This window comes from Lissotriton vulgaris, chromosome 8 (assembly GCF_964263255.1).
Source record: "Lissotriton vulgaris chromosome 8, aLisVul1.2, whole genome shotgun sequence".
NCBI lineage: Eukaryota > Metazoa > Chordata > Amphibia > Caudata > Salamandridae > Lissotriton > Lissotriton vulgaris.
The window spans coordinates 2,641,431-2,657,702 of record NC_141696.1 but is presented as its reverse complement, the minus strand read 5'-3'; the positions used below and the strand labels follow the sequence as shown (position 1 = coordinate 2,657,702).

The following is a 16,272-nucleotide window of genomic DNA, read 5'->3' as shown; positions in this document are numbered from 1 at the left end:
GTGCCTGATGAACAATCACATTGGGAATAACCTGATCTCTTCTCTGTAGTATGGTAATTCGAGTCTCTCCTGTCTTATTAGGAATCTTATGTGTTTTTTTTTTTAGCTTTTGATTGTTCGGAGCTATACGTTTTTTCTTACTTATTGCACCCTCCCTCCTCCCTCTTGACTGTCTAGTTTCCTCTGGGGTAGTTTCAATCACTAGATCTGGAGTTTTTTCTAAGTCCAATGATAGTTGTGAGTCGGAGAGCTGTGAAGCCGAAAGATCCACTGTATTTGGAAGGCTAAGCCTTTGGCCACAGGCTTCACTTAGGCCAGGGTCATTACGTTGCTCCGGCGTTCGTGCATCCGCCAGATGTCCCATGGAGGACCTTTTTGCGTTAGCTAGATCTTGGGACACTCTACGTTCTATCAGGGAGATACTTTGGTCTATAAAGGTGTTTGCTCTAGTGATAAAATTATCTATAGGACCTGTTATTTGTCCCTCCTTTGCGGCAGTTTTACTTCTACTACCTCGTGTAGACATAATGGACATTTACAATACAGTCTTACTTACAAGAAGGGGAAGTTGAGATGTGTGTATACAAACAGGACCTCGAATTTAAATGTGCAAAACAGCAAGTTAGAGGGGTGGCCCAGCCCAGTCTATAACGGTCTCTAACGGACACAAAGGGGCCCGCCCTTGGCCCGGGCTTCGCCCGGCGCCGTCCCACGCGCGTTCCGCGTACGCGGTTATTGGACTGGTTAAATACAAGTGCGCTGTGGGCGTGGCTACAGGGAGAGCGGGCCAGATGTCAACAATTGGCCTCGTAGTGACTCCTGGTAGTTGGAGTGCCTGCCGACACGCTCGCAACCCTGTTAGCTGCCACAGACCCCCACAAAATGTCCAGGTGATGCAGGACCCGCAAAGCGGGTCCGGCGAACTGTAGCGTTGGTGCTCAGGAGGCAAAACGGGAGGCAAAACACAGCAGGTTGGTCTCTGTCCGTAGGGCCGTTTTATTCAAAGTGCAGGCGATGAAGAAGACGTATTATTGGCCCGGTCCCTGATATCTTGTTACAGTTAAATACAAGCAGGTGAGGCTGGGAGGCTCGAGGTGGAAAGGCCGTAACAGGAGCAAGTTGTTCTTGAGAAGTGACTGGATGCGTATGACCCGTCAGAGCTTTCAGCAGGTTCCTTCGACTCACAAAAATAATACCCCTCCTTCTCTGGCAGTGACCCTCAGAATTTAAGGTTGACCCTGGCTCATGGCCCCTGTGACACTTCCAGGAAGTGCGGGTGCAAACTGTTCCCACCCCCTGCTGAGATCCAAGGGCAGCATTCAGGACAGAAACCATGTGGGATAGCTCAGTCGGTTAATGCACCTGTCCGAGTCCTTTGGGTAACCTGCAGCCATTCATTTCAACGCTGTGTGTTTTCAGAGGCCCTGCAGCCATGGGAGGGGCCCAAAGGCAGAGGAGTATGAACAAGGAATTATTCCCAGTGCTTCCCCTGATGGCTGGGTGCTCTTGCGCACATCTGTCCCTCCTACGGGCTCTGTGATGCTCTCCTACAGAAAAAAAGCATCAGCCCCTCAGCAGCAGTGGGGGCAGACAGCAGAGGTTGTACTGTGCGGGTGGAGGCACCAGCAGATGTAGGGCAGCTGTGCTGCCAGTGTGCTGCAGATGCAGGGGGCAGGGGGGCAGACAGCAGGAGGTGTAGTGTTCAGGGGTCCGCCTGCAGATGTAGGGCAGCTGTGCGACAGGGTGCTGAGAGAGGCTGCGGATCCAGTGTTGGCAGGAGGACAGTGGTGGTGCTGTGCTGCGGATGCTGTGTTGGCAGGAGGACAGTGGTGGCGCTGTGCTGTTGATGCAGTGTTGGTGGGAGGACAGTGGTGGCGCTGTGCTGCGGATGCAGTGGTGGCAGGAGGACAGTGGTGGCGCTGTGCTGCGGATGCTGTGTTGGCAGGAGGACAGTGGTGGCGCTGTGCTGCGGATGCAGTGGTGGCAGGAGGACAGTGGTGGCGCTGTGCTGCGGATGCAGTGGTGGCAGGAGGACAGTGGTGGCGCTGTGCTGCGGATGCAGTGGTGGCAGGAGGACAGTGGTGGCGCTGTGCTGCGGATGCAGTGTTGGCAGGAGGACAGTGGTGGCGCTGTGCTGTTGATGCAGTGTTGGTGGGAGGACAGTGCTGGCGCTGTGCTGCGGATGCAGTGGTGGCAGGAGGACAGTGGTGGCGCTGTGCTGCGGATGCAGTGGTGGCAGGAGGACAGTGGTGGCGCTGTGCTGCGGATGCTGTGTTGGCAGGAGGACAGTGGTGGCGCTATGCTGTTGATGCAGTGTTGGTGGGAGGACAGTGGTGGCGCTGTGCTGCGGATGCAGTGGGGGCAGGAGGACAGTGGTGGCGCTGTGCTGCGGATGCAGTGTTGGTGGGAGGACAGTGGTGGCGCTGTGCTGTGGATGCAGTGGGGGCAGGAGGACAGTGGTGGCACTGTGCTGCTGATGCAGTGTTGGCAGGAGGACAGTGGTGACGCTGTGCTACGGATGCAGTGGTGGCAGGAGGACAGTGGTGGCGCTGTGCTGCGGATGCAGAGGTGGCAGGAGGACAGTGGTGGCACTGTGCTGCGGCTGCAATGTTGGCAAGAGGACAGTGGTGGCGCTGTGCTGCGGATGCAGTGGTGGCAGGAGGACAGTGGTGGCACTGTGCAGCGGATGCAGTGATGGCAGGAGGACAGTGGTGACGCTGTGCTGCGGATGCAGAGGTGGCAGGAGGACAGTGGTGGCGCTGTGCTGCGGATGCAGTGTTGGCAGGAGGACAGTGGTGGCGCTCTGCTGCGGATGCAGTGTTGGCAGGAGGACAGTGGTAACGCTGTGCTGCGGATGCAGAGGTGGCAGGAGGACAGTGGTGGCGCTGTGCTGCGGATGCAGTGTTGGCAGGAGGACAGTGGTGGCGCTCTGCTGCGGATGCAGTGTTGGCGGGAGGAAAGTGGTGGCGCTTTGCTGCGGATGCAGTGGGGGCAGGAGGACAGTGGTGGCACTGTGCTGCTGATGCAGTGTTGGCGGGAGGACAGTGGTGGCGCTGTGCTGCGGATGCAGTGGTGGCAGCCGGAGGACAGTGGTGGCGCTGTGCTGCGGATGCAGTGGTGGCAGGAGGACAGTGGTGACGCTGTGCTGCGGATGCAGTGGTGGCAGCCGGAGGACAGTGCTGGCGCTGTGCTGCGGATGCAGTGGTGGCAGGAGGACAGTGGTGGCGCTGTGCTGCGGATGCAGTGGTGGCAGGAGGACAGTGCTGGCGCTGTGCTGCGGATGCAGTGGTGGCAGGAGGACAGTGGTGGCGCTGTGCTGCGGATGCAGTGGTGGCAGGAGGACAGTGGTGGCGCTGTGCTGTGGATGCAGTGTTGGCAGGAGGACAGTGGTGGCGCTGTGCTGTTGATGCAGTGTTGGCAGGAGGACAGTGGTGGCGCTGTGCTGTGGATGCAGTGGTGGCAGGAGGACAGTGGTGGCGCTGTGCTGCGGATGCAGTCGTGGCAGGAGGACAGTGGTGGCGCTCTGCTGCGGATGCAGTGTTGGCAGGAGGACAGTGCTGGCGCTGTGCTATGGATGCAGTGTTGGCAGGAGGACAGTGGTGGCGCTGTGCTGAGGATGCAGAGGTGGCAGGAGGACAGTGGTGGCGCTGTGCTGCGGATGCAGTGTTGGCAGGAGGACAGTGGTGGCGCTGTGCAGCGGACGCAGTGTTGGCAGGAGGACAGTGGTGGCGCTCTGCTGCGGATGCAGTGTTGGCAGGAGGACAGTGGTGGCGCTGTGCTGCGGATGCAGTGTTGGCAGGAGGACAGTGCTGGCGCTGTGCTGCGGATGCAGTGTTGGCAGGAGGACAGTGGTGGTGCTGTGCTGCGGATGCAATGTTGGCAGGAGGATAGTGGTGGCGCTGTGCTGCTGATGCAGTGTTGGCGGGAGGACTGTGGTGGTGCTGTGCTGCGGATGCAGTGTTGGCAGGAGGACAGTGGTGGTGCTGTGCTGCGGATGCAGTGGTGACAGGAGGACAGTGGTGGCGCTGTGCTGCGGATGCAGTGGTGACAGGAGGACAGTGGTGCTGCTGTGCTGTGGATGCAGTGTTGGCAGGAGGACAGTGGTGGCGCTGTGCAGCGGACGCAGTGTTGGCAGGAGGACAGTGGTGGCACTGTGCTGCGGATGCAGTGGTGACAGGAGGACAGTGGTGGTGCTGTGCTGCGGATGCAGTGGTGACAGGAGGACAGTGGTGGCGCTGTGCTGCGGATGCAGTGTTGGTGGGAGGACAGTGGTGGCGCTGTGCTGTGGATGCAGTGGGGGCAGGAGGACAGTGGTGGCGCTTTGCTGTGGATGCAGTGTTGGCAGGAGGACAGTGGTGGCACTGTGCTGTTGATGCAGTGTTGGTGGGAGGACAGTGGTGGCGCTGTGCTGTGGATGCAGTGGGGGCAGGAGGACAGTGGTGGCGCTTTGCTGTGGATGCAGTGTTGGCAGGAGGACAGTGGTGGCGCTCTGCTGCGGATGCAGTGTTGGCAGGAGTGTAGTGTAGCTCCTATCTTCCCAATAGGCTCTGCGCATTGGAATAATACCTACAGCAGTAAAGGCCTAGACCAGACGTTAACTAGGTCTACTACTGTCGATACTAGACTTAAAGTTTTGGGTTTGCCAGCTTAGCTCAGAGTTCGCTAGAAACTTTCTCGAATGTTCAGGAAAGAATTACCTCCCCTGATTAGACAAGAAGGGATTTAGTTTCTGACAACCATAGAACATGACAACTTTGCTCTCCCCTAATCAAGAGTCAATCTCCAGAGTCGTGTGAGCACAAGGCAATTATTTTACTCAGTCAGTACGTGCATTCTTAGTCTCATCAGAATGTAGAGAAAAGGAAGAGACGGGCGTGTTCAATAAAAAGGTGTTATTTATTGATCAGTCTCTTTTCTCATACATGAGAAATGGATCGATATTATTGCAATACTTATGGTTAAGTAAAGTGCATACATTAGAAGCAATAGTATAAAATAATACTGTAAAAACATTGATATGGTTTCTGAGCCATATGATGTTTAAAATGATTAAAATATATTTACATACACATATACATTTGACTAAACGTACTCAACTGGTGTTTCTAGCTACGCCTACCCCGTGTACCTGACCTAAGTCTAATGCGTGGGCGGGAATAGAAAGTTACAGTTTAAGTTAAGTTTGTTTTTGCAAGTGACTGACTAAAGAATTCTCTGTGAGGGGTTATTCAGTTCTGTACCTGGAAGTTAGGATGAATGAGGAATGGTATCTCTTTCTCTGGTCTCGATATTCCAGGCTGCCTGCGAGGGCTGCCCGGAAGCGCCGGTGCTGGGTCTCTCGGCAGGAGATAGCAGCGCGTCTCTCAGCGCGTCAGGAAGGCGGGGCTGCTGCCAGCGGGGTCTGCTTCTGCTCTCGGCTTCGGCAAGTATGGCTGCTCCGTCTTGTCACCACGCGTGTGTTTGCATAGGGCAAGATCGGTAATATTTATACCTTAAAGGTGCCGAGATTGACGTAAGGATGGACATAGATACGTCAATAAAGATGTCATACGACTTGCTCGTTAGCACATTCTTTACTAAAGTTCTCTGTGAAATCAAAACAATGGCCGCACGGATAATCCAGGTTGTCATAGGTTTGATTTGTTATGAGAACGTCGTATGCCTTATCAGGGGCTGGAGGAATGTCGCTTGTCTAATTAGATCTCAAGCGTTATGACCTAATCAGATAACACGTTCCTGTGCCGTAGTGTGACTGCGTCAGATAACGGTATCTGCATCATGGGGAATTTCTTGCCTCATGGGCTGACTGCTAGTTAACTTGTTAGTTTGCTAACCAGAATAGGGTCAGGAATAGGGGGATCGATTCAGGACCTATAGGAATACATCACAGGAGGACAGTGGTGGAACAGTGCTGCTGATGCAGTGTTGGTGGGAGGACAGTGGTGGCGCTGTGCTGCAGATGCAATGTTGGCAGGAGCACAGTGGTGGCGCTGTGCTGCGGATGCAGTGGTGACAGGAGGACAGTGGTGACGCTGTGCTACGGATGCAGTGGTGACAGGAGGACAGTGGTGGCGCTGTGCTGCGGATGCAGTGTTGGCAGGAGGACAGTGCTGGCGCTGTGCTGCGGATGCAGTGTTGGCAGGAGGACAGTGGTGGCGCTGTGCTGCGGATGCAGTGCTGGCGGGAGGACAGTGGTGGCGCTGTGCTGCGGATGCAGAGGTGGCAGGAGGACAGTGGTGGCGCTGTGCTGCGGATGCAGTGTTGGCAGGAGGACAGTGCTGGCGCTGTGCTGCGGATGCAGTGTTGGCAGGAGGACAGTGGTGGCGCTGTGCTGCGGATGCAGTGCTGGCGGGAGGACAGTGGTGGCGCTGTGCTGCGGATGCAGAGGTGGCAGGAGGACAGTGGTGGCGCTGTGCTGCGGATGCAGTGTTGGCAGGAGGACAGTGGTGGCGCTGTGCTGCGGATGCAGAGGTGGCAGGAGGACAGTGGTGGCGCTGTGCTGCGGATGTATCGGTGGCAGGAGGACAGTGGTGGCGCTGTGCTGCGGATGCAGTGTTGACAGGAGGACAGTGGTGGCGCTGTGCTGCGGATGCAGTGTTGTCAGGAGGACAGTGCTGGCGCTGTGCTGCGGATGCAGTGTTGTCAGGAGGACAGTGCTGGCGCTGTGCTGCGGATGCAGTGTTGTCAGGAGGACAGTGCTGGCGCTGTGCTGCGGATGCAGTGTTGACAGGAGGACAGTGGTGGTGCTGTGCTTCGGATGCAGTGGTGGCAGGAGGACAGTGGTGGCGCTGTGCTGTGGATGCAGTGTTGTCAGGAGGACAGTGCTGGCGCTGTGCTGCGGATGCAGTGTTGACAGGAGGACAGTGGTGGCGCTGTGCTGCGGATGCAGTGTTGGCAGGAGGACAGTGGTGGCGCTGTGCTGCGGATGCAGTGTTGGCAGGAGGACAGTGGTGGCGCTGTGCTACGGATGCAGAGGTGGCAGGAGGACAGCGGTGGCGCTGTGCTGCGGATGTATCGGTGGCAGGAGGACAGTGGTGGCGCTGTGCTGTGGATGCAGTGTTGGCAGGAGGACAGTGGTGGCGCTGTGCTGCGGATGCAGTGTTGGCAGGAGGACAGTGGTGGCGCTGTGCTGCGGATGCAGAGGTGGCAGGAGGACAGTGGTGGCGCTGTGCTGCGGATGTATCGGTGGCAGGAGGACAGTGGTGGTGCTGTGCTGCGGATGCAGTGTTGACAGGAGGACAGTGGTGGTGCTGTGCTGCGGATGCAGTGTTGGCAGGAGGACAGTGGTGGCGCTGTGCTGCGGATGCAGTGTTGGCAGGAGGACAGTGGTGGCGCTGTGCTACGGATGCAGAGGTGGCAGGAGGACAGTGGTGGCGCTGTGCTGCGGATGCAGTGTTGGCAGGAGGACAGTGGTGGTGCTGTGCTATGGATGCAGTGTTGGCAGGAGGACCCTGGTGGTGCTGTGCTGCGGTTGCAGTGTTGGCAGGAGGACAGTGGTGGCGCTGTGCTGCGGATGTATCGGTGGCAGGAGGACAGTGGTGGCGCTGTGCTGTGGATGCAGTGTTGGCAGGAGGACAGTGGTGGCGCTGTGCTGCGGATGCAGTGTTGGCAGGAGGACAGGGGTGGCGCTGTGCTGCGGATGCAGTGTTGGCAGGAGGACAGTGGTGACGCTGTGCTGCGGATGCAGAGGTGGCAGGAGGACAGTGGTGGCGCTGTGCTGCGGATGTATCGGTGGCAGGAGGACAGTGGTGGCGCTGTGCTGCGGATGCAGTGTTGGCAGGAGGACAGTGGTAGCGCTGTGCTGCGGATGTAGCGGTGGCAGGAGGACAGTGGTGGCGCTGTGCTGCGGATGCAGTGTTGGCAGGAGGACAGGAGTGGTGCTGTGCTATGGATGCAGTGGGGGCAGGAGGACAGTGGTGGCGCTGTGCTGCGGATGCAGTGTTGGCAGGAGGACAGTGGTAGCGCTGTGCTGCGGATGTAGCGGTGGCAGGAGGACAGTGGTGGCGCTGTGCTGCGGATGCAGTGTTGGCAGGAGGACAGGAGTGGTGCTGTGCTATGGATGCAGTGGGGGCAGGAGGACAGTGGTGGCGCTGTGCTGCTGATGTAGCGGTGGCAGGAGGACAGTGGTGGCGCTGTGCTGCGGATGCAGTGTTGGCAGGAGGACAGTGGTGGTGCTGTGCTATGGATGCAGTGGGGGCAGGAGGACAGTGGTAGCGCTGTGCTATGGATGCAGGGGGGCAGTGGCTCCTGTTAGGGGGAGCATTGCTGGCTGCAGGGTGAACAGTAGTATGAACTTGTAGCGCCTTTGTGGGACGTCTTGCTGTCCAAGGAAGAGGTGTGGCGCAGCGGCCAAGGTGCCTGACTCCAGGCTACCGGGTTCACGGTTCGATCCCCCGCGCTGGCAGCAGGTCAGCCCAGCACCATGTGACTCTGGGCAATAGCTCGTTTAATCCTCCCGACGGCCCCCAGCGCCACGACACCTCTCTGGAGGTAGCTGTGCGCTTTACAAATACTGGTGTTTCATTTTATTAAATTTATTTTCCCAGGAGCTGTGAAATGGCGCAGGATGTGACCGCTGGCAGATATTGCGCTCGATTGGTGAAAGTTTGCACAGTATCCCATCCCACCCCCCGCATGCACGGGTGTCTCCTGAGAGCTTAAAAATATCTGTTAGTGATCTATGCTGTGTCCATCAAATACAAGCAACACACTCGAGGTCCATCGCTGACCAGATATCGCCTCTAGATATATCGTGATGAAAAAATATTGAATTGAATATTAAAATAGAAAATATTGTGACATAAATATTGAGGTATAAAATATCCTATACTTATAATGGTGAGTAAAAAAATACCAGGAACAAATATTATTGGCATTTATATCACTGTATAAAATATCCTCTACGGACAGACTCCTCACTATGAACAGAGTCCCACCTACAGACAGACCCTCTTTATGGACAGACTCCTCTCTTCTGACAGAACCCTTTCTATGTTGAGACTCCTCTCTATGGACAGACTCCTCACTATGAACAGCCCCACTTGCAGATGAACAGGCTGTGTTCTGCCGTCACACAGATGATTTTTCACCTCCACGTTGTCATTGCAGCCATCTTGGACCCAGCGCAGGGAGTCAGGAAGTTCCAGGCACTTCTAAACAACTCTCTAAAAGCTTCAACCACCTTCCAGAGGAAGGGAACCAGGTATAACAAATAGGGCCCCTAGCCCCACTCTTCAGCTCAGTTTCTGGACCTGCGGAAGGAGTCTCAGAGGACTGCCTGCTGCTGTGACCTGCTGCATAATCTGCAGACTGTCTCGCTGTACCTCGAAGGACTCTCAGAGGACTGCCTGCTGCTGTGACCTGCTGCATACTCTGCAAGACTGCCTCACTGTACCTCGAAGGACTCTCAGAGGACTGCCTGCTGCTGTGACCTGCTGCATGCTCTGCAAGACTGCCTCGCTGTACCTCGAAGGACTCTCAGAGGACTGCCTGCTGCTGTGACCTGCTGCATACTCTGCCTGGCTGCCTCGCTGTACCTCAAAGGACTCTCAGAGGACTGCCTGCTGCTGTGACCTGCTGCATGCTCTGCAGACTGCCTCCCTGTACCTCGAAGGACTCTCAGAGGACTGCCTGCTGCTGTGACCTGCTGCATACTCTGCAGACTGCCTCACTGTACCTCGAAGGACTCTCAGAGGACTGCCTGCTGCTGTGACCTGCTGCATACTCTGCAAGACTGCCTCACTGTACCTCGAAGGACTCTCAGAGGACTGCCTGCTGCTGTGACCTGCTGCATGCTCTGCAAGACTGCCTCGCTGTACCTCGAAGGACTCTCAGAGGACTGCCTGCTGCTGTGACCTGCTGCATACTCTGCCTGGCTGCCTCGCTGTACCTCAAAGGACTCTCAGAGGACTGCCTGCTGCTGTGACCTGCTGCATACTCTGCAGACTGCCTCGCTGTACCTCGAAGGACTCTCAGAGGACTGCCTGCTGCAGTGACCGGCTGCATACTCTGCAAGACTGCCTCGCTGCACCTGGAAGGACCCTCAGAGGACAGCCTGCTGCTGTGACCTGCTGCAAGCTCCGCTAGACTGCCTCGCTGTACCTCGAAGGACTCTCAGAGGACTGCCTGCTGCTGAGACCTGCTGCATGCTCTGCAGACTGCCTCGCTGTACCTCGAAGGACTCTGAGGACTGCCTGCTGCTGAGACCTGCTGCATGCTCTGCAGACTGCCTCGCTGTACCTCGAAGGACTCTCAGAGGACTGCCTGCTGCTGTGACCTGCTGCATACTCTGCAAGACTGCCTCGCTGTACCTCGAAGGACTCTCAGAGGACTGCCTGCTGCAGTGACCGGCTGCATACTCTGCAAGACTGCCTCGCTGCACCTGGAAGGACCCTCAGAGGACAGCCTGCTGCTGTGACCTGCTGCAAGCTCTGCTAGACTGCCTCGCTGTACCTCGAAGGACTCTCAGAGGACTGCCTGCAGCTGTGACCTGCTGCAAGCTCTGCTAGACTGCCTCGCTGTACCTAGAAGGACTCTCAGAGGACTGCCTGCTGCTGTGACCTGCTGCATACTCTGCAAGACTGCCTCGCTGCACCTGGAAGGAGTCTCAGAGGACTGCCTGCTGCTGTGACCTGCTGCATACTCTGCAGACTGCCTCGCTGTACCTCGAAGGACTCTCAGAGGACTGCCTGCAGCTGTGACCTGCTGCATACTCTGCAGACTGCCTCGCTGTACCTCGAAGGACTCTCAGAGGACTGCCTGCTGCTGTGACCTGCTGCATACTCTGCAGACTGCCTCACTGTACCTCGAAGGACTCTCAGAGGACTGCCTGCTGCTGTGACCTGCTGCATACTCTGCAAGACTGCCTCACTGTACCTCGAAGGACTCTCAGAGGACTGCCTGCTGCTGTGACCTGCTGCATGCTCTGCAAGACTGCCTCGCTGTACCTCGAAGGACTCTCAGAGGACTGCCTGCTGCTGTGACCTGCTGCATACTCTGCAGACTGCCTTGCTGTACCTCGAAGGACTCTCAGAGGACTGCCTGCTGCTGTGACCTGCTGCATACTCTGCAAGACTGCCTCACTGTACCTCGAAGGACTCTCAGAGGACTGCCTGCAGCTGTGACCTGCTGCAAACTCTGCAGACTGCCTCGCTGTACCTAGAAGGACTCTCAGAGGACTGCCTGCTGCTGTGACCTGCTGCATACTCTGCAGAGTGCCTCGCTGTACCTCAAAGGACTCTCAGAGGACTGCCTGCTGCTGTGACCTGCTGCATACTCTGCAGACTGCCTCGCTGTACCTCGAAGGACTCTCGGAGGACTGCCTGCTGCTGTGACCTGCTGCATACTCTGCAAGACTGCCTCGCTGTACCTCGAAGGACTCTCAGAGGACTGCCTGCTGCTGTGACCTGCTGCATACTCTGCTAGACTGCCTCGCTGTACCTATAAGGACTGCTCTGCTGCCTGGAGCTGCCTTGAGCCCTCAGAGGACTGCCTGCTGCTGTGACCTGCTGCATACTCTGCAAGACTGCCTCGCTGTACCTCGAAGGACTCTCAGAGGACTGCCTGCTGCTGTGACCTGCTGCATACTCTGCAGACTGCCTCGCTGTACCTCGAAGGACTCTCAGAGGACTGTCTGCTGCTGTGACCTGCTGCACACTCTGCAGACTGCCTCGCTGTACCTCGAAGGACTCTCAGAGGACTGCCTGCTGCTGTGACCTGCTGCACACTCTGCAGACTGCCTCGCTGTACCTCGAAGGACTCTCAGAGGACTGCCTGCTGCTGTGACCTGCTGCATACTCTGCAGACTGCCTTGCTGTACCTATAAGGACTGCTCTGCTGCCTGGAGCTTGCCTTGAACCCACAGAGGCCAGCCGAGCTGTTAATCCACTTTGGTACTAGGCACAAAGGAAACCCAATACAGCAATTGGTCAGGGACCACGGGTACATACAGTATTTCTAAAGACAGCGGTCCCCAGACAGTGAAGGATACAAAAGAGAAATAAATATAGATCAAATGATTTCTATATTCTTTGTCCAGACGGACAGGATTTAATATATCAATCATATGTTTAAGTAGTCACTTATCTATACAAATCCAAGTGGGACACAGCCTGTGTGCTACTACCACATATAGACAAGTGTGACATACAAAAAGGGGGAGTGTCAGGCAAGGGGAGAAAGTCTGCGTACAATCAAATTTTACAGGCTAATAAATCGTAAATACACTATTGTGACATATCATATAGTATAGTCAAAAAAATATAGTGTATATGGTGTCAACGACGTTTCGATCCCTATCTAAGATGAGGGGATCATCCTCAGGACATTGTAACTCTTGCCTGTGTTAAATTTCCTTATCTACTTCAAGCCCAGATAGAAATTAAAAACATATCACATAGACAATACATCAACATGGATTCACAATTGGGGAAAAAGGGGGAAGAAAATGGGGAGAAAAGAGGTATATAAATTATATAAACATATTGTACATAATTAAGACAGGCATGTGTGACCAATGAGTATCCTAATACCGATCCATGTGACAGGGTGCCCTGATATCAACATTATTTATAATACATGTGGAATAAATCACATTACAAGAGGGTTGGACGAATTTCTCCGTGGAGGAACGATATGGCATGAGGGAAATTTCAGCTGGTGTGGGAAGGCCCATTTAAATAGATTCACACATGGCACGCACCTGAGAAGAATGCCCGTTGGTACTACCGGACCTGCGCTGCTATGATGCGATAAATCGTAGCCAAGGCCAGTACCTAAGGAATTATACACATCATGAACCTCAGCAGCTCTGTTGTCTAAGCACAGAGTGAACCTCAGCAGCTCTGCTGTCTAAGCACACCATGAACCTCAGCAGCTCTGCAGTCTAAGCACAGCTGAACCACAGCAGCTCTGTTGTCTAAGCACAGAGTGAACCTCAGCAGCTCTGCTGTCTAAGCACACCATGAACCTCAGCAGCTCTGCTGTCTAAGCACACTATGAACCTCAGCAGCTCTGCTGTCTAAGCACACTGTGAATCTCGGCAGCTCTGCTGTCTAAGCAAAGAGTGAACCTCAGCAGCTCTGCTGTCTAAGCACACTGTGAACCTCAGCAGCTCTGCTGTCTAAGCAGAGAGTGAGCCTCAGCAGCTCTGCTGTCTAAGCACACCATGAACCTCAGCAGCGACTGTCTAAGCACACAGTGAACCTCAGCAGCTCTGCAGTCTAAGCAAAGAGTGAACCTCAGCAGCTCTACTGTCTAAGCAAAGAGTGAACCTCAGCAGCTCTACTGTCTAAGCACAGCTGAACCTCAGCAGCTCTGCTGTCTAAGCACACCGTGAACCTCAGCAGCTCTGCTGTCTAAACACACCGTGAACCTCAGCAGCTCTGCTGTCTAAGCACACCATGAACCTCAGCATCTCTGCTGTCTAAGCACACCGTGAACCTCAGCAGCTCTGCTGTCCAAGCACACCATGAACCTCAGAAGCTCTGCTATGTAAGCGCACCATGAACCTCAGCAGCTCTGCAGTCTAAGCACAGAGTGAACCTCAGCAGCTCTGCTGTCTAAGAATACTGTGAACCTCAGCAGCTCTGCTGTCTAAGCACACCATGAACCTCAGCAGCTCTGCTATCTAAGCAGACCATGAACCTCAGCAGCTCTGCTGTCTAAGCACACTGTGAACCTCAGCAGCTCTGCAGTCTAAGCATACAATCAACCTCAGCAGCACTGCTCTCTGAGCACACCATGAACCACAGCAGCTCTGCTGTCTAAGCACACTGTGAACCTCAGCAGCTCTGCTGTCTAAGCACACCGTGAACCTCAGCAGCTCTGCTGTCTAAGCACACCGTGAACCTCAGCAACTCTGCTGTCTAAGCAAAGAGTGAACCTCAGCAGCTCTGCTGTCTAAGCACACTGTGAACCTCAGCAGCTCTGCTGTCTAAGCACACCATAAACCTCAGCAGCTCTGCAGTCTAAGCACACCGTGAATCTCAGCAGCGCTGCTGTCTAAGCACACTGTGAACCTCAGCAGCTCTGCTGTCTAAGCACACCATGAACCTCAGCAGCTCTGCTGTCTAAGCACACCATGAACCTCAGCAGCTCTGCAGTCTAAGCATACAATCAACCTCAGCAGCACTGCTCTCTGAGCACACCATGAACCACAGCAGCTCTGCTGTCTAAGCAGACCATGAACCTCAGCAGCTCTGCTGTCTAAGCACCCCATGGACCTCAGCAGCTCTGCTGTCTAAGCACACCATGAACCTCAGCAGCTCTGCTGTCTACGCACACAGTGAACCTCAGCAGCTCTGCTGTCTAAGCACACCATGAACCTCAGCAGCTCTGCTGTCTAAGCACAGAGTGAACCTCAGCAGCTCTGCTGTCTAAGCATACAGTGAACCTCTGCAGCTCTGATGTGTAAGCACACCATGAACCTCAGCAGCTCTGCTGTCTAAGCACCCCATGGACCTCAGCAGCTCTGCTGTCTAAACACACCATGAACCTCAGCAGCTCTGCTGTCTAAGCACACTGTGAACCTCAGCAGCTCTGCTGTCCAAGCACACCATGAACCTCAGCAGCTCTTCTGTCTAAACACACCATGAACCTCAGCAGCTCTTCTGTCTAAACACACCATGAACCTCAGCAGCTCTGCTGTCTAAGCACAGAGTGAACCTCAGCAGCTCTGCAGTCTAAGCACACCATGAATCTCAGCAGCTCTGCTGTCTAAGCACACTGTGAACCTCAGCAGCTCTTCTGTCTAAGCACACCATGAACCTCAGCAGCTCTTCTGTCTAAACACACCATGAACCTCAGCAGCTCTGCTGTCTAAGCACAGAGTGAACCTCAGCAGCTCTGCAGTCTAAGCACACCATGAATCTCAGCAGCTCTGCTGTCTAAGCACACTGTGAACCTCAGCAGCTCTTCTGTCTAAGCATGCCATGAACCTCAGCAGCTCTTCTGTCTAAACACACCGTGAACCTCAGCAGCTCTGCTGTCTAAGCACAGAGTGAACCTCAGCAGCTCTGCAGTCTAAGCACAGAGTGAACCTCAGCAGCTCTGCAGTCTAAGCACACCATGAACCTCAGCAGCTCTGCTGTCTAAGTACAGATTGAATCTCAGCAGCTCTGCTGTCTAAGCACACTGTGAACCTCAGCAGCTCTGCTGTCTAAGCACACTGTGAACCTCAGCAGCTCTGCTGTCTAAGCACAGAGTGAACCTCAGCAGCTCTGCTGTCTAAGCACACCATGAACCTCAGCAGCTCTGCTGTCTGAGCACATTGTGAACCTCAGCAGCTCTGCTGTCTAAGCACACCATGAACCTCAGCAGCTCTGCTGTCTAAGCACACTGTGAACCTCAGCAGCTCTGCTGTCTAAGCACACCATGAACCTCAGCAGCTCTGCTGTCTAAGCACACTGTGAACCTCAGCAGCTCTGCTGTCTAAGCACAACATGAACCTCAGCAGCTCTGCTGGCTAAGCACAGAGTGAACCTCAGCAGCTCTGCTGTCTAAGCACACCATGAACCTCAGCAGCTCTGCTGGCTAGGCACATCATGAACCTCAGCAGCTCTGCTGGCTAAGCACACCATGAACCTCAGCAGCTCTGCTGGCTAAGCACACCATGAACCTCAGCAGCTCTGCTGGCTAGGCACATCATGAACCTCAGCAGCTCTGCTGGCTAAGCACACCATGAACCTCAGCAGCTCTGCTGGCTAAGCACACCATGAACCTCAGCAGCTCTGCTGGCCAGGCATACTGTGAACCACGTTCTGCAGCTGGCTACGTCTTTCATCTCACAGATAATCCTCTCCGCAGCCTGTTCTACTATTCATCTTATAGCTACCCCTGCATGCAGCCTGCTCTACCTTTCATCTTACAGTTACCTTCTCTGTAGCCCGCTCTACATTTCATCTTACAGCTGCCTTTGTTGTAGCCTGCTCTACCTTTCATCTTACAACTGCCCTCTCCGCAGTCTGTTTCTTCTTTAATCTTACAGCTGCTTTCTTTGTAGCCTGCTCTACCTTTCATCTTACAACTGCCCTCTCCGCAGTCTGTTTCTTCTTTAATCTTACAGCTGCCTTCTTTGTAGTCTGCTCTACCTTTCATCTTACAGCTGCCCTTCACAGCAGCCTGCTCTACATTTCATCTTACAGCTGCCTTTGTTGTAGACTGCTCTACCTTTCATCTTACAGTTGTCCCTCCCGGTAGCCTGCTCTGCATTTCATCTTACAGCTGCCCTTCACAGCAGCCTGCTCTACATTTCATCTTACAGCTGCCTTCTCT

At 54.9% G+C, this 16,272-nt stretch overlaps 1 protein-coding gene across 1 annotated transcript in view; it reads right to left on the bottom strand.

The window, feature by feature from the left end:
* The window catches only part of LOC147693195 (NACHT, LRR and PYD domains-containing protein 12-like), a 1,166,314-nt gene that overhangs the window by 195,338 nt on the left and 954,704 nt on the right, over positions 1-16,272 (bottom strand). The window lies entirely within an intron of this gene.